General features: G+C 41.6%; 1 protein-coding gene and 1 long non-coding RNA gene across 13 annotated transcripts in view; both read right to left on the bottom strand.

Annotated features, from left to right (window-relative positions):
• ZNF608 (zinc finger protein 608) overlaps positions 1 to 21,625 on the bottom strand; it is a 130,613-nt gene that overhangs the window by 34,763 nt on the left and 74,225 nt on the right. The window lies entirely within an intron of this gene.
• Positions 695 to 21,625, bottom strand: LOC147368973 (uncharacterized). The gene is made up of 2 exons (XR_015167043.1): positions 11,796 to 21,625; positions 695 to 11,461 (listed from the first exon to the last, which is right to left on the bottom strand). It is a non-coding gene; the product is annotated as an uncharacterized LOC147368973 (long non-coding RNA).

The following is a 21,625-nucleotide window of genomic DNA, read 5'->3' as shown; positions in this document are numbered from 1 at the left end:
CTAGGAGAAAACATGAGTGACAATAAATATGTCACAATATGCTGTTTCCTAAGTACAGAATAAAGTTCATATATTCAGGATATCATATAACTCTTTTTAGACAGCGTGACTACTGTACAAGGTAACATTTATCACCTCTCCTCTGTACTGAATGCCCTCCCTCTCGTATTTTGTTGTGCTGGTTTTATTGTATCCAACACGGGTACTATTTAAAAAGCCAAGTCTTGTCTAGTACACTTATTCATTTTTCCGGCTTCAGAGCTTCCAGCCTTATAGATAGGTCTTCTTCAAAGATCAAAGTGGAGTTTATCATTCTTGGAAAGAAAGAAAGATAGCACTAAGTCACGTCCGACTATAGCCTGCCAGGCTCCTCTGTTCATGGGATTCTCCGGGCAAGACTACTGCCTGGAGTGGGTTGCCATTTCCTTTTTTCAAGGGAACTTCCCGACCCCAGGAATTGAACCCAGGTCTCCCGCACTGCAGGCAGATGCTTTACCAACTGAGCTACACAGGAAAGCAGACTTTGGGGGGGATTTTAAATTCACAATCGGATTGCCAATGAGGCACCTAACAAAGAGAAGAGGGACTATTTGCTATTACCTCTGCTAAGGATACAGAGAGCATCAGGACCAGAAAAGTAAGAGTCACGTGGCCAGAAAATTCCTTTTTTTTTTTTTTTTTTAAAGAGCTCTACTGCTGGGCTGAATGTTTGAAGAGCCACTTTAACCACATCCTGTAATCAAACCATCTGGAACACAGTGCTGCGATTAGTCACCCTGAACACTGGGCTTTATCTGAACAAATAGTGGAGGCAATGGAGTTGGGAGATAGGGCAGCACTAACAAGGGGAAGTGCAATGAAACACTTTATACCCTCCTGTGCTGCCACCCCCATCATAAACCCCAGAGACACACTGCTCTGGTGTTCACGTCCAGCTTTATGAAAGCACAGTGAGCTTAAAGATTAAAGGACTGAAGGGCTAAAGATTGCTGGTTTGGATAAATGTTCTCTGTCGAGGGCTGGAAAATGTTGCCACCACTCTATCTATGTTAATTATAACCTCTCCAATGACAGTTCAGCATTCCTCGCAGGGTTTGGTGTTATTTTCAGGACATTAAGAACAAGGTTCATTTATGGGAGGAGACTTATGATTCTTTATTTGCCACAGGTTAATCTGAACACTGAGACAGTTCTTTTTGGTTCATCTAAAGCCCGTCCATAAATAACAAGAAAAAAATCTAAGACCTTAATCCAAATAAATATGCTAAACCAATACCAAGAAGCAATTGCAAAATGCTGTTTCTAATCTACATTTTTAAAGACGGTATCTTTCTTACTTGACTAGCTTATCTCTTTAAAAAGTCCATTTTATCATCAGGATACAATCTATGGAAATCTTAAAAAAAAAAAAAAAAAAAACCTGAAAGGATTCCCCACCCTCGCCACCCAAAATACATAGAATAAGCTCTAAAAAGAAGGAACAACAACAAAAAAACCACTGGCTAAAGAAACCTTGTTTCCCCATGGGTCTTATGGTTTAATACACAAAAGAACACAGAGCCACTTCCATCACTGTCGCCTCCCCTGCAGCCTTTGTTCTGAGGCCTGATGAGCTGTATTGATTTGGGAAAATCATTGAGCTTCTTGGAAAACTAGACTCTCGCTTATTCACTGCCATCTATTTCTTTCCCGTGAAGACAGGTGGTCGATATCCAGTTGACTGGTCAGCGCAAAGAAGCTCTCACCGCTTTTCTTTTCTCGCTTCCCTAGAAACATTATCCTTCTCCACTTCTAGAAAACACAATGGCCTGTGAATAAGTCTTGTGGGTACAAAGAGGGAGCAGGAATAAGGCTTGTGTCAGGCACCCCTGGGGAACACAGAAATACCACCCCACATATTTGCATGGAAGCTTGCACTGCCTACGGATGATGACGGTATTTTCACTACCAAGAATTACGCAAGTTTCAGCACTCATGAAAATTCTGAGAGCCCAAAATGTAATTAAAAAAAAAAAAAATCAAAACACTTTAGATCAGTAGATCATTAGAGCCCAAATAATATTTACATAAGAGGTGCTTTACTTCTTTTAATAATCAGTGCTTATGTTTTAGCAAGTTTCATAGTTTATAGGTGTCATTTTAAATATGATCAGTAATAACTACAAAAAAAATTGCTTTTAAGTTAGGCAGACACATACATCCTAAAGCAACACTGTGCTTAATGGCTTGAGGCTAGTTTTAAATATGTATATACACACATACACACACACACACACAAACACACTTAGATCAAATACAGCAGCCATTAACACCACAATATATAGCCGGTGCTCCTTAGGCAGTTTCGCTACTAGTTTCTGTGCCAAGTCCCAGCTTGGGGACAGACAGCCGGACAGGTGATGATGCCACAGTTGGGACTGTGGGTTGCAGACAGGACAGGCCCCTTAGCTTGCTTCAACAAGGGCAGCAAGTCACAAACACTTATGTAGGCTGCATCAAAAATCACCCTTCGTGTCCCAAGAAGACGCTTTTCAGGCTGTGATCCATTAAGGCTCAGCCAAAACACAACAGGTAAGAGATAAAAGATGAAGGAGCGGGAGAGGCAGAAGGGAGAAAAAAGAGACGGAATAGAAAAAACAGTCTCTGAGACAGACATTTAGGGCAATTTAAATGCATTAACTGAACAGGTACACGTGCGGAGTATATGTACACACATACGCACACATGTACACATTTGTACAAAGAGGTTTCATTTCTCGTCTTTGATGGAATGTTTCAGTAAGGTATCCCTTGAGGCTTGATAACATGGAAGTAAGCAATAGCACCACTCTGAGTTTCTGGGGCAAAGTTCTTAACTTGGACTTCTGCTCCTTGGCAGGCAGGCACTGGTTTATGTGAAATCAAGATGCACTTAAATGAATGACTTCAAGTGCCAGCAGGTTTCTCTGCACCCTCTCCTTTTCTGAGGCACTATTTCCTCATTAGAATAGGAGAATGATGTCTCACCTCTCCCCAGGCCTCCGCTCTTGCCTCTCTTTCTCCCTGGGAAGACGAGGGTTCAATGCCAACAGTAACAGAATCGCCTCCCCTCCCCCAATCCAGGCTCACAAGCCTCAATTATTAGCTTGTTGGGAAATAATTTCTTTTCTTCCTTTAAATAAAAGCGTTTCAAAGTTTGAGGAAGGTATTTGGTAAGTATTTACTGAAGGAGGCCTTCAATGAGCCATGATAAGGATATGGTTGTTATTTTATTACCTCTTAACACATCATTCCTTTAAGAGGGTTATTTTTGGAGACAGCAATGCAGGAGGGGCCCTGGGCAGACAGCACACGGCCAGCATCCCCCCAGGAGGAGAAGGAAATAGCCTCTACATACTCCCACTTGCAGCCTCTCGGGCCACTGAAGATAAGCAACTGAAAGAATGCAGGCCTTTCAAATCATCAGGCCCAGTCGTTTCCTGTACTTAATATTAATTACAGGATCTTTTCAGCTAACAACTTCTACAGCCAGGATCTCCACAATGCTGTTTCTGCAACTTGAAAAGCAGGGAAATAGACCAGCAAAACCAGACCAAAGACAGACTATCCTGAAGGCAGGACATTCCCCTCAACACCACTGCCCCTAAAAGAGGGGTCTCTGGGGCTAAAGGGGAAGAAAAGCGCAGGAAGCCAGGAATTCAACAGACACCAGCCCGGTCCCCTGGCTCCTGATGCAGGCTGCCGTCTGTCTCTTATCCAATGCCTCCCGTCTGTCTCTTACCCAGTGCTCCCCTGAGGCAGGAGCAGAAGAAGGAGGAGCAAGAGGGGAGGCAAAGTAATCATTGAGATGAATGAAACAGAAAGATGCAAAGGAAATAAAATCTAAGACAGAAAACGCTCACATATTTGGGGAAGGAGGTAGGCTGGCTCAGGAAAGGGTTATGGAGGCATCAGTTCTCAGAAACCTTTCATCATCTGTCTACTTCTTGCAGATCAATCTCGGTGGGTGATGAGCAGATTTAAATGCTACTGGACTGCTCGGCAGAATCTGTATAACACAACTGCAGATCTGGGGACTGCGTTTTAAAATACTTTCTTACCATCCCCAGTCCTTGAGATACAAGGAGACGGTGGGAACCAATTGACAATTACCTCACATCAAAAAGCTGCTACTGATGCACGCATCTCCCTGGGACTGAAGAGCCAGGCTTCATATAAATTATGATGCTTTATTTAAAGCCAGAGCGCTTATTTGCTTTTGTGCCAGCTCTGGGCCCTTTTCATCTGCAGTTCTACGGGGCCCAGGAGAGCACACATTCCTACAGCTCTGCTGGCCACCAGCTGTGTCCCCGTAAATCATAAAACCTCTGAACAAGCCATTCTTTACAAAGGCCAACAGCATTTACTGGAAATGATCACTCTGCTATTATTCCACTTGCTGAAATTTAAAATAGCAATTTACAACAGCAGCTGAAAAACAGGGAACTGCCTTTCTCAACTGTGTGTGTGTGTGTGTGTGTGTGTGTGTGTGTGTGTGTGTGTGTTTAAGTAAACGGGAAGGCTCTGTGTGTTGTAAGCAAATAGGAAGGCCCTGATTAATGTATATGGCACACAAAGGGGTATATTTTGTGTATTACCTAAAATGCATCATCTTTGCACAAATAAAAAGGAAACAAGGGATGCAGATGTCAGAGAAGGCAAAATCCGCACCCTAACAATGAAAGGCAATGGGTGAGTGAGGACTCTGTCACCAGTGACCCTCCCTGTTCTCACCTGGACCTGGCCATGCCCGGCAGGCAGCGTCGCAGGTAATTCACACCCTCTGCTAAGTAAAGCCGCATAATTACGGCTCCGGTTCAGAATGCAATTTTTGAAAAAAGAAAGAAACTGAAGGAATCAAGTCTAATCAAGCTCAGATTGCAGTCAGTTGTACTGCAAGGAAGGACTGGACAAGGGAAAAAGAAAGGGTAAGAGTCACTGGGGATCTAATAAAATAGCCTGAACTTCTGAAGAGACGGCTCTGGAGACAGACTCGCCGGGCTCAAAGCTGCTTCGCCTTGAACTATACCTCTCAGGGCCTCCATTTCCCCATCTACAGAGTAGGGATGAGTATCAAAGAACGTGTACGTTATGGAAAGCAATTAACATGCGCACTGACACAAAACAGTCAGACAGCAAATGAACTCGGGCTTTGTCACCTCTGGACTCTCCTGGAATCCAGGTGGAGGGAGATGTGACCATACTAAGAATCTCCTCAGAAATAAAGCCAGCATCAAGCAAGGCCTCCTGTGTCTCTTCCAGAGAAGCACTGTCAGACACGGGCACCTGCTCTACTTATCCTGTATTCCTGGTGACCAGGCTTATTGTACATGTGTTGTATCTGTCTCTCAGAATCTTAGGGGCTGCAAATTCCAATATTAAAGACTTGTATTATTTTTGATCAACAACAAGGCCCTACTGTATGGCACAGAGAACTATATTCAATGTCCTATGATATATAATGGAAAAGAATATTAAAAAAAAAAAAGAACGCATATATACGTAAACCAATCACTTTGCTGTGTAGCAGAAATTAACACAGCATTGTAAACCAACTACACTTCATTTTTTTTAAAAAAAAGGAGTTTTGTTATTTCTAGACCTACCACCAGTTTCAACCAATATAAAGTCATCCTTCCTATCATATCCATTATTTAAAGCAAACATTTCCTCATTTCACCACCCAGCAATAACGCCACTACGAAATGCAATCTAAATCACTGAAGCCTCATCTCTGGACTGGGGGTAAGGAAACCTCATATCAAGTTTTCAAGAACAGTGAACTGAACCCCTGACATCTGTCTAAATTATCAAAATTAAAAATCCAAGGTCCCCACCACCTGACAACAGAAACCAGGCCCAGCAGCAAGGCTCTTGGGGATGCAGAGAGGTTAAATGCAAACTCATCTTTCCGACCCCAGCTGAAAAGACCAGTTTTCATGATAATGGTCAGAGGCTGTCTTCCCACCCTCCCCCACCTCAGATTCCAAAGTTCTTATCTCTCAGGGAAGAAAACAGCCCCACAGAGTTACAAGTATTTCAATAACGTGCTTAGAGACCAGCTCTTTTCTGTAAACAAGCCTAATGAAGCGTGACTAATAGTGCTCTCTGAGAGCTGAGCATGGGGAAAGTGCCTTTGTTAGCACTTACTGGAGCAAGTCATCGTTTTGCTGGAGCAGAACAAAACTTAGCTGGTTATTGATTGACCAGCCTCGCTGGTGTCACTGCTTGGCTGTACGCTTCTATGTATCGTGTGTTTAAATACATGTGTTTATGTGGACGCAGATGCTCTGTACATACACTCACGTGTACACAGTCACACGCAGCCATCTCAGCTAACTTTGGGTGATGTATCTTCTGCAAACCTGATGAAAGATTCAAGGCATCTATCTAACTGTAACCTAATTCCTGTATCCCTTCTAGCCCTTGATATTCCCTAACATTTTCTCTCCATGCAGTCAGTACCACAGACCTCAGTTTTATAGTCTGTAAACCAACACTGCCATGGACACTGTGCTGGTTTCCAAAGTCCTATGATTATATCCTAGAGGTGGTTTTCTTTTGCTTTTTAATAAATTCCAAATTGCCAGTGTTTCCTTCCCCAATTCACTTATAGATTCTGAAATTTAGCCTCACATGATAAACGCTAAAGAAATATCCCATGAAGATTTGAATTCTTTAGTTAAGTTTGCCATTGAGTGTTATTCATACACACAGCAGTGGGGTCAGCAGGAAGATTTGACGTTGACCTGGACTTCTTTTTAGGACCAATAAGAATTTGTGTCAAAACGTGCTTTCCTTGTGACTCCGAGCACAAATTTCCGTATAAATTATTGACTGCACTTTGGCCTCATCTGAAACATTAGCCCTGCAGGCTGATAAGTTCTGACCCCAGGTGGCACATCAAGCCTCTCAGAAGAGGTAGGAACGCTCCTGCTTTGCCCTGGGGACTAAGGCGTGAGAGCCAATCCATCAAATGCTCTGACAGCCTTTACGGCCTCCGAGCATTAAGCCCAAGTCAACCTCCAAGACTCCCATTGTTCACATTATTCTCCCCTACTCCGGTCTGATGAAGTTAGGGTTAAGTCCAAGGCTTCAGCAAGAGAGAAAGGCTATTGTTAGTAACTCAGTCTTTATTGACTCTGACCTGCAGGGCAGCCAGTTTGAAGTCTTTTCCAGAAAGTAATGCACTGTTAATTGCTGCTCATCATCAGGGTGTGTTTTATACACCTCCTTCCACGGAAAGAAGACCTGACTCAACATTTCAACATCTTTCCAGGTTTCCTTGTAATTCTCCTGAATGAAAACACACACTCTCTCTCTGTGTCTCTCCCTCCCTCCCCGTCTCCACCAAAATCTGATTTGTATCCACCTCATATCCTGAATCTCTAATAACCGACACAAACATAGAATGTTTGGTGGGACAATACTAACACTTGGGAGCTGCCATACGGAACATTAATTTTTTTTCCCCCACATCAAGTATCTGTGGGGATTAGTACACAGGGCAGGAAAATGCTTGATGGAGAAATGAGGTGGAAACATATTATTTCCTTCTAATGTCCTTTGCTTAAAGACCTTTTCCAGCTAAAACGGGAAGTTAGATTTGTTAGCAGCTAGCAACTGACTGGATGAGGGTGAGGGTACAGAACGCCACTCAGGTTCTGTGTGAGGAATGTCGCACTCTAAAAGCAGTTGCAGAATTACTGGTCCAAAGGCTTTCTCAGTTTTCTCTGAAAGAAAAACCAGGCAGATCAAAATAGCCCTCCCAGAAGAGAGGGGCCTGGTAAAAGGTCAGCACCAGGGTACCCAGGGCTGTCCCTCAAGTGCAATGGGTGCCCAGACCAAGCCAGCCACACAGCAAAGTGCCCCCAGACCTGCTGAAACTGTTGACCGACAGCCTGAGTCTGACTCGTGCCAGGGAGAAAATTACATGTGGACACTGAAGAAATCAAACTTCTTGGATACAGGAAAAAAAAAAGGGCAGAAAATCCAAATGGCTGAGTGTTTTACTGAGCTTTTGATTTAGAGGTTTTGGGTCATGAAGTCCGACAACATTTAGCCACGAGACCGATTATGCTACTTTATTTCGTATATCCCAGTGTATGAATTAGTAACAGAAATTAGTGCGTTTTTCCAAATGAGTGAACAGAGAGCCATTTTTCATTTGATAGTGTACTGACTCCAAGGTATGTGAATGTAATACTAGATTTGATAAGGTTTCCCAAGGGGTGCTAGTTAAGAAAACAAAGTTTCTTGGTGCTGCGGATTACATTTTCTGATGCCATTCAAGTTTAATTTTAAAGAAAAAGAGAATTTTCTAATTCAACCAAGAATGCATGGTCAAAGCATTCGAGTATCAAATGATACTCGAAAGTATCATGGGCTACAAGGGCCAAACATTTTATTTTGTAATGTACTCAAGACAAAACTGCATGCGTACCCTGTTCTTATACAAAAGGTCTTTCTATGTCTCAATGTCCAGAAATTAAGAGAAAAGATTCAACTAAAATATTCAAGTAGCTGCTATATATAAAAACAGACTCTGTCTTAGAGTCAATAATATTAAAGCTGCAAAAGGGCCAAATTGATCACTAAAATGAATTCGAGATTTGTTCACTGAATCTTGGTATAGAGTAGCATTTGGGGTCTCCTCTGAAGCTGCAAAGATGGCAATCCAAAACTATTAAAATCAGCATTATCTTACACAACAGGCAGTTAACATTTGTGTTACTGTCCCCAGGGGGTAAAGACAGAACATAAATATAAGAACACTGATTGAGCGCTTTACTATGTGTAGGGCACAAGAAGAAATGTTTTTACATGGATTATCTCATTTATTTCTCAGCGCCTACATGCCAGGTTCTTTTATTATCACTATTTTACTGATGAACAAATGAGTAAGAAAGTTTAACTGACCGACTTGCCCCCAGTCAGAGATTTGAAGGCAGGCAGGCTGACCTTTGATAGCATGCTTCTAAATGCATTGTATAAGGTTAAATAAACATAAGTTTATGAACAACACAATTTCATGAAGGAACTACGCATGCATGGACGGGAATCCACAAGGTCACAGCACTGTAACAGATGATCAGTAGTGGGCTTGCAGGCCAGCTCATGCATCTTTTCCCAGCTCCACAGGAGACACCAGTCTTGGAAGCTTGAAAGTGACCATGGTGAGAATATATACCACAGCAAACAGCAGAGAATACACATGGGTGTTCTCTTCCTCCAGTCCCCAACTCCCACCCCAGTAGTTAACTATCTGCACCTCCCCCTGTTTGTCACTCATTTGTGTCTGACTCTTTGAGACCCCACGGACTGTAGCCCACCAGGTTCCTCTGTCCATGGGATCCTCCAGGCAAGAATACTGGAGTGGATTGTCATTTCCTTCTCCAGGGGATCTTCCTGACCCAGGGATAGAACCTGGGTCTCCAGAATTGCAGGCATATTCTTTACTGTCTGAGCTACAGGGAAGTCCCATTTATCAGCACACCAATGCTTAAATGCTTAATTTGTTAAATTACTCATCTCTCTTATAAGTACCTTGTCAGAGAAAACACCGGTCTGGGAAAAGCACAGAATCTGGAAACACTTCTATATGCAACCTATGTTTAACCGCTTAGATGGTATTATCTATCCATAGTATAAAACCAAGGGATGAGACTACATTTCTAACTTCTTAGGATTTTAGACATGTTTAAAAGGAATTGCAATTCACACCCCCAGACGTCTACTTCTATTTAAGCACTCATATCTCATCGGTCATCAAGTCACACCTACTCTGACTCCCAACCAATCTCCACTCCCAACCAATCTCCACTCCCTCCCTTTCATCGATATCACAGTCCAGGCAGGCCTTGGTTACCGCCCCCACCCCGCCCCACTCACCACTTACTTCTCCCCTGCCTCACACCACAGAGTGCATTGAAACGTTCCTGGCACACAATAATAGATCACTTCATGCCTTGTTCCTATCTTTTGCCTAGGAAACCTGGACTTGCCTTAATCTTTGGAGTCCAAGTTCAGGTGCCTGAACTCAAGGAAGCCCTGAGGCTGCCTGACGCATCTGAGGATACTTCTATCACAGAACTTTCTGTCACATTTCACATGCCCGATTTTTACCTGCCAACCACTCAGAAAGGCTAAGCACTAGCTCTTTCAAAGTGCCTGGCAAAGAATAGGTACTCAATTAAGTGAGTTTTTGTTTTAAGGCAAGTGAAACAACAAAATGAATAAAAGCACAGAAGAACCCTCCTACACTGTAGGTGGGAATATAAGTTTGTGCAGCCACTATGGAAGTCCCCTAAAAAACTAAAATACAGTCGCCATATGATCCAGCAGTCCCACTCCTAGGCGTGTATCTGGACAAAACTCTAATTAAAAAAGATACAAGCAAGCCCTATGTTCATAATAGCATTATTCAAAATAGCCAAGACATGATAACAATCTTAATGTCCATTGACAGATGAACAGATAAAGAAGATGCGGTACATATACACGATGGAATACCTCTCAGCCATAAAAAAGAATGACACGGTGCCATTTGTAGCAACATGGATGCAACTAGAGATTACTGTACTAAGTGAAGTCAGAAAGACAAATACCGTATGATATTACTTACATGTGGAATCTAAAATGTGATACAAATGAACCTATCTATGAAACAGAAACAGAATCATGTGCATAGAGAACAGATGAAAGGTTGTCCGGGGGGAGGGGGTTGGGGGAAGGATGAGTGGGAGGCTGAGGTGATCTAGGCTGTTACATATGGAATGGATAAACCACAAGGTCCTACTGTAGTGCAGGGAACTATATTCAGTATACTATGATAGACCATAACAAAAAAGAATATGAAAGAGAGTGTATGTATATACATAGACATGTATAACGGAACCATTTTGCTGTACAGCAGAAATTAACACAACATTGTAAATCAACTACACTGCAACAAAAAAATGAATAAAAGCATAGACCAACCACTACATTATAACTATATACACAAATCAAAATATAAAAGTGAAAAACCATGACACTGAGTATTCATCACCTGATTCTGATAATTATTAATTAAGAGAGCCCATCTCAGTTGATTCTTTCCATTTTTAAAATAACTTGATGATAATATAGATGTAAACAATTTGGCTTTATTTATCTATTTTTTATTAGAAAATTTTGTGAACTAAGTATTCTTGTAAGTTAAACCGGGAGCTTTCCTCTGTGATTTCAAAAGCCATTCACTTCTAATGAACTATTACAAAAGCAATTGACGAGGTACATTTGTTGCTCACATGATGCAGAAGCTCTCAACATGGACCATAACCCGCCCAGTCCTGGCAGATCCAGATCTTCTAAACCTCTCCCCTTGCTTCTTCAATTTAATGAACAGTCGGATCCAACAAATCTCCTCCCAGTAGCCTGCGACTGGTTCTTCTCCCAGACTCTGGGCCCCAAAGAGAGATCTGTCATTGCTTAAATAAATGTTACAGATGTAATAGATAAAGTAATAAAGAAAACAGAGCTTTTATAAAACAAAGTTGACAGAGCAGAAAGCTCTGTCTCTATAATGGGACGGACGTTGGTGCGTTCTGGGCGGCTTGTGTGTACCAAAGGGAAACAGACAATGAAGCTTAGGAAGCATGAAATGACAGCCTTCTTTGCCTTTCAGGGAACATAAATTTTATTTGCTGAATGTAAATCTTAAAGCTGTGGTTTTCAATCTGCATGTGTGATTACTAGAAGCTGATTTCAAGGAAATATACAATTATTTAACTTACTGCTCAGCAATGCAAATCCAGGGTCACACATTCATGATTATTACCGGTGGAAGACTCGGGTAATGCTTTGAGTGATGTTTTTCCAGGTGTGATCCTTGTTGGCACAGATGACATCATCTGCCCCTTGGTTAACGTTACTGGAAGTGGTACAAGCATCATTCCTCAACAAGGAGCCTATGACTTCTAATAGGGACTTGCCCGGTGCCAACTGAAACACAGAATGATGGTTTTCTTTCCCGGTGAACATATCCCTGTTCCCCCAATAACACAAATAGTTTCTTTTAAAACGTTACATCTTTGGGCAATTTGGGAGATGTGCCTGCTTCTTCATACAAGGCAGATGGATACCAACCTCTTCCATATTCTTCACAATATAGTAAAGGCAGTTCCCTCTGCCCCAGAAGATTGGTAACTCACTTTGACTAGTCTCTACAACTCAAATGATCAACATATAAATTGGGTTTGCTCGTGTGTTTTAATGGGCTTATCAGATTGTGGCGTTTAATACTGAATTCTAGTTAATTAGTTAATTAAAGTAGCCTGATTTTATGTGAAGGCATATTTTTAATAGAAATCTTATAAGTATATGTAAATCATGGTATGCAGGCAAATATTCTACAAAGTAGAATTGTATTATAAATTATAAAAACAGCTATTCTAAAAAATGGACATAACACCAATACTAGAAATGCCAGTAATCAACACAGGAGTAAATACAGTCAAGGCAGATGCAGAGGGTATGATGAGGGGAGAGGATGATAGACACATAAACTTTTATTTACTTTAATATGAATCAGCAATTCAACTGAGAATGCATGTTATTTATAATCAATCCTCCAAGATCATTTTTACTTAGGCTCCACTCACAGTCTCCTCAGAAACTAAAAAAAAAAATTTACTGACGTGAGTTTGGGGGCTGGAAAGGGGGCAATCAACATTTACCCATGAAGAACTGTCCCCATGACACCGGTTCTATGCCTCTTCCCGTAGGTTACACTGCACACGACCCACAGGAAAGCTGTCTGACAAGCACTCAAAGTGGCCTCCTGGGAACGAGTGTTCATTCACTGCAGATCCCAAGAGCAGGCATTCCCTGACCATGGCATCTCTCTCTGCTCATGGTCACCCAAGCATGCTGGAAGGTCTTGCTGTCAAGACACCTGCTAGCCTGGCAGAACTGTCAGAAAGGACACTGATAACATTAACATTGCTCTTAGTAACTGTAAGAGAACCCACAGGAATGAGGGTCTTCCTATCCTCTAGGCAGAATCCCACATTTTAGAGAATATGCTGGCAGGCTCATGAAGAACACTACTGTCTTTGCCTACAACAAATATTACAACGCTCAGGATTGTGCTTTTGTTTGCCTGTACATTTAACAAGTGCATTTTGTACTGAATATGTTTTAGGCACTATTTAAAATGTCTTACAGAACCATATGACTCAGCAATCCCACCACTGGGCATATACCCTGAGAAAATCGTAATTCAAAAGGACACATGTACCCTAATGTTCACTGCAGCACTATCTATAATAGCCAGGACATGGAAGCAACCATCAATCAACAGATGAATGGATAAAGAAGATGTGGTGTATGTACATCACAATAGAACAGTACCCAGCCATTAAAAAGGAACAACACTGAGTCATGTGTACAGATATGGGTGGACCTAGAGTCTGTCATACAGCGTGAAATAAGTCAAAAGGAAATACATACAGTATATTGATGCATATATATGGAATCTAGAAAAATGGTACAGATGAACCTATGTGCAGGGCAGAAATAGAGGTGCAGATGTAGAGAATGAACTTGTGGACGCAGGGGGAGGCAGGGTAGACAAACTGAAAGGGTACTGCTGACATATATACTCTACAACATGTAAGATAGTGATATAGTGGGATAGTAATATAGTAATATAGTGTAATACAGTGGGAAGCCGCTATATAGCAGAGGGAACTCAGCTCAATGCTCTGTGATAACCTAGACGGGTGGAATGGGGGAGGGGGGTTCAAGAGGGAGGGCCAGTAGATACATACTCATAGCTGATTCAATTTGTTGTACAGCAGAAACTAACACAACACTGTAAAGCAATTATACTACAATAAAAAAAAGAAAATGTCTTACGGATACTTAAGTCACTTAGTAGCCAGTAGCTAGTAGCTCAGTCGTGTCCGACTCTTTGCGACCCCATGGACTGTAGCCTCGCAGGCTCCTCTGACCATGGGATTTTCCAGGCAAGAGTGTTGGAGTGGATTGCCATTTCCTTCTCCAGGGGGTCTTCCCGAGCCAGGAATCGAACCCGGGTCTCCTGCATTGCAGGCAGACGCTTTACCGTCTGAGCCACCATCCTCCTATAAAACACAGTATGTTGGGGCGGAGGGCACTAGGGGGTGAGGCACAGGATATTCATCTCCACTTTACAAAGGACAGACTGGGGCATAAAGCAGGCAGTGAGTTACTGCCCAACATCACACAGGCAGTAAGCTGTGAAACTGAGAATTGGAACCCAGGGGGTCTGGCTCAGTTTGTGACAATGACCCAATGTCCCCATATACACTGGGACAGAGGATGAACACGGAGCCTCGAATCAAGGGGTTTACCTTTTGCTCTAGTTTATTTTGGGCTTCCCTGCTGGTTCAAATGGTAAAGAGTCTGCCTGCAGTGCAGGAGACCCAGGTTCAATCCCTGGGTTGGGAATGTCCCCTGAAGAAGGGAATGGCAACCCACTCCAGTATTCTTGCCTGGAGAATCCCATGGACAGAGAAGTCTGGTGGCGATAGTTCATAGAGTTGCAAAGGGTTGGACATGACTGAGCAACTGATACTTCCACTTCACTTATTTATTTTATATAATGAGTTTCATGATATCATATCCTGAATTTCTCATAATATAAGCAAATCAAAAAGTCATGCAATTTTCAAGCACAAAAGAATCTTGAAGATCACTTATTCCAAACTTGCTCTCTGTATGGAGAAGGAAACTAAGACTTAAGAGACATTACATGTCTGGTCCCAGCTTCCAGGACAAAGGAGAACAGAGCCAAAACCACAGCTGAGTCTCCAACATCCTTCCCTTCCAGTAATCCTCTGCATCCACACACAAGCACTCAAGGTGAGCAGCAACAGGACGCCAGTCAACAGGCTCTCAGTGCTTCTCCAGGGAGCAAAGGGTCCCTTCAGGGCCCATCACACAGCTGAGTGGTCTGACCACCAGCCAAGAGCCAATGACCACCCGCCAAGTCTCACTGGATTTTGCTCCAGTGAGACTAACACTCATCCAAGAGATTAGAAATTGCTTTGGAGGAGTGGGACGATCAAGAAAAGGACTCTGAAGTTTGGGCAAAGAAAACCTGGAGCATGAGCAATAACCAAAGTCTTGTGGTAAGTGACATGGGAACAAGAGACTCCTCTTCTCATTTAATGAAGCCTAAACACACATGCACACGTGCTACCTGCTGAGTGAATGATGTCAAAAATAACATTACAAAGTAGAGTTTATCTAAACTTGCACTAAGAACCTTTTGTTCTACTGGCTTTATTTTATTACGGGGTTCAAAAGTAGCCAATGAAGGCTGAAAGCCTGGGGCTGCATCCCAAGCATTTGCTGTCTTTGCTTTAGAAAAGGGGGTGTTCTCAGGATGGCTGGCAATCAGTCACTACACCTTCCTAGCCTGTGGAGATGGTATGTGGCCAAGATGTCTAGCAAGAATGGGTGGGCAACACACGATACCTAAACCAAGCAGAGTGTTAGCTACAGTAAACACCATGGAGCTGCACTATTCATAATAGCCAGGATACAGAAGCAACTCAAGCGCCGCTGATCAGCCAGCCATAAAAAAGAACAAAACTCTGCCATCTGCAGCAACAGGGATGGACCTAAAGAATATTATGCTTAGTGAAATAGGGCAGACAAAGACAAACTATTATATGATATCACTTAAATGAGTGTGAACAGTTAGAACTGGACATGGAACAACGGACTGGTTCCAAATAGGAAAAGGAGTACGTCAAGGCTGTATTTTGTCACCCTGCTTATTTACCTTATATGCAGAGTACATCATGAGAAACGCTGGACTGGAAGAAACACAAACTGGAATCAAGATTGCCGGGAGAAATATCAATAACCTCAGATATGCAGATGACACCACCCTTATGGCAGAACGTGAAGAGGAACTAAAAAGCCTCTTGATGAAAGTGAAAGTGGAGAGTGAAAAAGTTGGCTTAAAGCTCAACATTCAGAAAACGAAGATCATGGCATCCGGTCCCATCACTTTATGGCAGATAGATGGGGAAAAAGTGGAAACAGTGTCAGACTTTATTTTTTGGGGCTCCAAAATCACTGCAGATGGTGACTGCAGCCATGAAATTAAAAGACGCTTACTCCTTGGAAGGAATGTTATGACCAACCTAGATAGCATATTCAAAAGCAGAGACATTACTTTGCCAACAAAGGTCCATCTAGTCAAGGCTATGGTTTTTCCCGTGGTCATGTATGAATGTGAGAGTTGGACTGTGAAGAAGGCTGAGCACCGAAGAATTGACGCTTTTGAACTGTGGTGTTGGGGAAGACTCTTGAGAGTCCCTTGGACTGCAAGGAGAGCCAACCAGTCCATTCTGAAGGAGATCAGCCCTGGGATTTCTTTGGAAGGAAGGATGCTAGAGCTGAAACTCCAGTACTTTGGTCACCTCATGTGAAGAGTTGACTCATTGGAAAAGACTCTGATGCTGGGAGGGATTGGGGGCAGGAGGAGAAGGGGACGACAGAGGATGAGATGGCTGGATGGCATCACTGACTCGATGGACGTGAGTCTGAGTGAACTCTGGGAGTTGGTGATGGACAGGGAGGCCTGGCGTGCTGTGATTCATGGGGTCGCAAAGAGTCGGACACGACTGAGTGACTGAACTGAACTGAACTGAAATGAGTGTATACGCAAAACAGAAACATACTCACGAAAACTAGTGGTTACCAAAGAGGAGGGATTAAGAGACACCAACTACTACACATAAAATACATAGGCAACAAAGATATGCTGTATAACACAGGGAATTATAGCTATTGTCTTTTTGTAATAACTTTTAATGAAGTATAATCTATAAAAACACTGAATCGCTATGCTGTACACCTGAAACTAATGTAATATTGTAAATCAACTACACTTCAGGTTTTGTTGTTTTTAAAAAAAAAAGTAAAAAAGGAATCAAGGTTCCAATTTTGGAGGAAATATAGGGCAGGTTTCTGATTGGACTACAGAGAAATCCGTCAATCTCTTCACACACACACACACACACACACACAAACACACCCCCCAGCAAGATGATAGATATGGGTTTCAAACTCAGGCTAATCACATTCTATATTTTTTCCCCCAGACTCCAAGGATAATACAAATCCCCTTGAGTGCTTATTAAAAATACTGATTCTTAACCACTACTCACGCTCTAAGCATGTGAGGTGATTCTTACCAGAGAAACTAGGCCAACAGACTTTCAAGAAAAACGTTCATCAAACAAAAAAAGATATACATAAACCATGTTGAGTTTTACGAGGAAAGAAATGGGGCATAATGATTTTGATTAATTACTTTCTGACATTCTGAGGCAGGAGGTATTATGTTATTCCTTTGGGAAAAGTCACCAAGGAGCTTGGAATGAGGCTGAGAACTTTTTATCTGCCTGAGCCCTTTGACAGGAGTATTAATACAACAGCTTAACTCGGTTTAAAGCAAGAATTATTTCACCATCCACACTAATCTCTTCTGGCAAGAGGCAGAATTCTGCTATGGCTACTCACAAAGGATGATGGAGACCAGCAATCCTTTCTTCACTGAGGGGAATTTGGGGCTTTTCAAAATATTAATATAAGCTCACTTATTAAGATAAAACGATGTGCTAAAATCACTGGAAATTCTCACACTGGAACAGCTATTTTTTTTTCTTTTCTTCATAAAAACAATCTATAATTAAGGGTATCCATTTTTACATCCTAGCCTCAAGTATTAACATCATGATATGCTAATGCTACATACTGTATGCTCTTTAATCAGAGGTCAAAAAAGTGGACAGGTACTGTGCAGATCAAAAATAAAGTGCAGTTTAGAGGCAATGCCAACAGCCTTGTTATAGGCAGGATGCTTTTCTGCCAGAGATACAGTGTTGGTCGCTCAGTCGTGTATGACTCTGCAATCCCACGGGCTGTAGCCTGCCAGTCTGCTCCGTCCATGGGATTCTCCAGGTAAGAATATTGGAGTGGGTTGCCATTCCCTTCTCCAGAGGATCTTCCCAACCCAGGGGTCAAACCCAGAGATATAGGCTTACCTGAGCTAGGTTTGGCTGAGTGCTGCTTCTAACTCTCACCTACTCACCCAACCTCAGAATTAGAGTTAAGCAGTACCCTTTTCATTAAGTATATCAAAGTCCTTTTCTTTGAAACGGGTGAGAGAGAGAGAGGGAGGGAGGGAAGAAAAGAGAATAGAGTAAAAAGAAAGGAAAAAAGGTGGGGGGGGGATGAAAAAAGAGAAAAGAAGCAAACAAGCTTGCCTTTCTACACTGCTCCACCACAAAAACCTCTTGTGAGGTCTTCAAAAATAACAATTCAGCAAAAAGTGACAGCAGAGCAACCACTGAGGCAACCCTTCTAAGTCCTTTTCAAAAGGCTGCTTTCAGTGAATCAATTTTCAATGTTGTTTCAGTTATTCTCAGATAGAAAACTTTCTCCCCCCTCCTCTTCTCCTTTGGAAATTTGGTAACCATAGCTTCTGTATCCTGCTGAGACTTGATATGTAGAGCTGTATTCTACCTGCTATTAAGCTGCTGATAGCAGTGTTTCTGTTGCAATTTATGAGCAATGTCAGTTGAAGGCAGAGAGTATTGTACACACTATATTTTCCCAGCTGGAGATCTCCGTGAATGGAAAGCAAAAACATGAATACACATGCATTGTGAGCTTGAGGGAATAAAAAGGCAGGGGAAAAAAGTCAGCAGGCTAAAATCAGGTGGGTGGTCCTGATTATAAACCAAGTAGATAATAAAATATTCAAAGGAAGCTCTAACTGAATAGTCAGGAAATAGAGACATACAACATAGTGCTAAACCCAAAAAAGTCTTTTTTCTGCCTCTATGTCTCCCACTCAATTCTTAGAATTGGTGATTCGCCAAGACTCACCTGACCACCTGGGGTTTTCAAACAACTTGCCATAACCAAAAGGTCATTTGAAACCACGGAATCAAATCCCATTACACATTAAGTTTCTGAGAATGACTTTAGCCTGTAGTTTCTACAATGGATCCAATTCCCAACCTTCTCTTCTAAATGCCTCAACTCACATGGTACCTCAAGAGTCAAATTTATCTCTTTGCCCTTAACCAAAAGTATTTCAGAAGAAAAAAAAAATTGGGTTTTATTTTTGTGATTAAGCAACAGACACGTTGGGCTTCTTTATCATGGAGCACACACAAAAAATAACAGAGCTCCTGAAGGCTCAATTCTACAAAGAAAGAAAGGATCCAATAACAATTCCAGAAATTACCCAGGAAAATGATTTTAAAAAACAGGAAAATACCTTTTCCCCTAATACTCTAGAGAAACACAACATAAAATATTAATAATTAGCACCTTGTTAGATAAACTTGATTGGCTTGTATCAGTTGTTCCCATCAGAACTATGGGGTGAAAGTTTTTATAATAACCATACTGTGCTCTGACCCCTAAATATCGTGATTCAGTTCATCTGCGTTCCAGGACTAGCACTTTTAAAAAACACAATTCTAAGGACTTCCCTGATGGTCCAGTGACTAAGATTCCGCAATCCTAATTCAGGGGACCCAGGGTTCAATACTTGGTCAGGGAACTAGGTCCCACGTGCCGCAACCAAGAGTTCACATGCCAAAACTAAAGATCTTTCAGGCTGTAACTAAGACCCAACGCAGCCTAATTAATTAATTGAAAAAAAAAAAAACCCAACCAAACACGATTCTAGTATCCTTCTTTATATGAAAACAATCTATCTCAGAGGAATAAATCAAACTATGCCCTCAGTAACATCAGCAGGCTAGAATGACTTGTAAAATGGGAAACTGTTTCCAGTACAAAAAGAAAAATGCATACAAAATAAATAACCATGAAAAACAAAAGGATCATTCACTTATTTTCACTGGAACATAGTTTAAGATTTTTCCTAAGCTAACACTGGAGCAGATCTTCAATCAAGGTGCTCAACTGTCTTCCTAATCAGAATTTAATGTTTTTGATTCAAACATCTCTCTGTACCAACAATATAAAACACAAATACCAAGTCTGCTGAATTTATCAAGCCCAGAGCTAAACCAGAAGAAAAGTAATTACCATTTAAATAGCAACATGAGGTTCTTTGAAGGAACAGCCTTTGATGTTAGCATCTTGAATACTAAATGGCAAAAAATTTCAGATCTTAACATTGTTTGGAGGAACCCCCCCAAAACTAAATATATCTCCTAGAAGTTCTTTCATCAGAAAAAAGCGAGAACCCAACTCATTTATCATAGGCTCGTTCATACTCAGTACACAGTGACAGCAGGAAAGTCCTACTAAATTAAGGTGACTTTAAGAAGAAAAAAAAAAGGAAGGGGAAGTTTAACAAGAGAGACTAGGCAGAAGCCGCTAATAAATTTCTGGAGCCCCAATACCCAACAAAGGGGAACTAACTGTAGTATCTATATCTACATGTCGTCTCACACCCCACCATCAATGTGAGTGAGCCCACCTGTGCATCTTTCAAATGGATTATGCACAAAGTTGAGAATACTTGTCGTTATTAAATTCTGTCTCTTAATTCACACAGGGAGGGATATCTTTTTCTACAAATGTATTGCAAATCTCTTACAAATGACTAGAAACACCAGGCAGTATGATGTACTATATACATCTCTCACTCTTAATTATCGTGCAATTGATTAACCAGTTGGTAGATAAAACAGGCTGCACATTATTCAGACACTGCAAAACATTCATATTTATCCTCCAACCACAAGAGATGTTCTTTTCATTTCTAGTGGCTCACACAATGCTAGGCAGGTAACAGATTTTGGGCAATTCTATTGAAGATTCTTGGCTTTTCATCTTTGCTTGTTTATTTGTTTTTAATATAATAGTATATTTGTGCTCGGTCACTCAGCCATGTCCAACTCTTTGCGACTCATGGACTGTAGCCAGCCAGGCTCCTCTGTCCATGGGATTCTCCAGGCAAGAATACTGGAGTGGGTTGTCATGCTCTCCCCCAGGGGATCTTCCCAACCCAGGGATCGAACCCAGGTCTCCTGAATTGCAGGTGGATTCTTTACTGTCTGAGCCACCAGGGAGGCCCAATAGATTATCTCCAAAAGACCAAATTATATAAGTGAAATAGACAAAACACAAATCAGACAACATCACCAAACTTCAAAAAGGTAGGGTGGGGTAGGGTGGAGAAGAGGGGAGAGGAGAAGGTCATCACCTACAACCAGATTTTTTCCTTGGCTTTGGCTTTATTTATCCATGACATTCCTACTCGTTATAATCAACACTTAAGAATCTGCCATATTCCTATGATCAAACATTCATTTCTGAATAGGTTTTTTATTTCAGACTTATGTAGCATCTAGTTTCTGGTTATTTATCTATAAAAGGAAAGCAACTGTTTAATTAAATTACAAAATTGACACTTTTTCCTGCTTATATACATTTTCCTAAATCTTACAAACCTTTGCTTTCATTGTTCATAAGATACTGAGTGCCTACAAAGTAGGTTTTATTGAGAGGCAAACCAAATCGATTATAAGCAAATCCACTCAGAACTATAATATGGTAATAGGACATG

Source organism: Bos grunniens, chromosome 7 (genome assembly GCF_055505025.1).
Source record: "Bos grunniens cultivar Pamir isolate PY7600 chromosome 7, Bosgru_T2T1.0, whole genome shotgun sequence".
NCBI classification, from domain to species: Eukaryota; Metazoa; Chordata; class Mammalia; order Artiodactyla; family Bovidae; genus Bos; species Bos grunniens.
The sequence above is the reverse complement of the archived record's forward strand: the minus strand, read 5'-3'. Positions and strand labels throughout refer to the sequence as shown.